This window comes from Etheostoma spectabile, chromosome 8 (assembly GCF_008692095.1).
Source record: "Etheostoma spectabile isolate EspeVRDwgs_2016 chromosome 8, UIUC_Espe_1.0, whole genome shotgun sequence".
In the NCBI taxonomy this organism is placed as follows: domain Eukaryota; kingdom Metazoa; phylum Chordata; class Actinopteri; order Perciformes; family Percidae; genus Etheostoma; species Etheostoma spectabile.
This window is the reverse complement of record NC_045740.1, coordinates 27413746-27414382: the sequence shown is the minus strand read 5'-3', so window position 1 is coordinate 27414382 and position 637 is coordinate 27413746. Positions and strand designations below refer to the sequence as shown.

The 637-nt window shown below is 43.0% G+C and overlaps 1 protein-coding gene across 1 annotated transcript in view; it reads left to right on the top strand.

Moving 5' to 3' along the window:
* Positions 1 to 637, top strand: part of tmtc2b (transmembrane O-mannosyltransferase targeting cadherins 2b) — a gene marked incomplete at its 5' end in the record, with an annotated part of 115741 nt that overhangs the window by 48066 nt on the left and 67038 nt on the right.

Below are 637 nucleotides of genomic sequence, written 5' to 3'. Positions count from 1 at the left end.
TATATATACAGTGGGGCTCGAAAGTTTGGGCACCCCAGGTAAAACATTTTATTATTTGGTTTACAGTCTAGAGCACACTCTATAATTTACAAGGACCCCATAATTCTAGTAATTCCCCCAAGAGCAAGCAGTGTGACATTGGCGAGGAAAAATTAATGTGGTAAAACACTCAGAGCCTTGTTAACTAGTTATGAGATTTCATAAAGGGACAGGGAGCCTCTGTGAAGTTGCTAAAACCTCTCCATGTCTTAGAGCAGACCTGGGCATCTTACGGCCCGCGGGCCACATCCGGCCCTTTGTGCATCCCTGTCCGGCCCGCGTGAGGCCAATCCTAAATTACAAAATAAATTAAAAAAATATCTATGTCGAGTGTGCAATACAACGGTGCTGCTTTTGTTTTGAAAAGCGTTATTTGTATTACTTCCGTGTGGACGTATGCGCGTTCGTGATTGTGAGTGAAGGTGAACAGCGGCAATCACAAATTACAAAATAAATTTAAAAAAACATCTATGTCGTGCGTGCAATACAATTGTGTTGCTTTTATTTTGAAAAGTGTTATTTATGGACGTATGTCCGTGCGTAACCTGTGAGTGAAGGTGCACAGCGACGTGTGATGCCCGGTTACCCCCGAGATGTC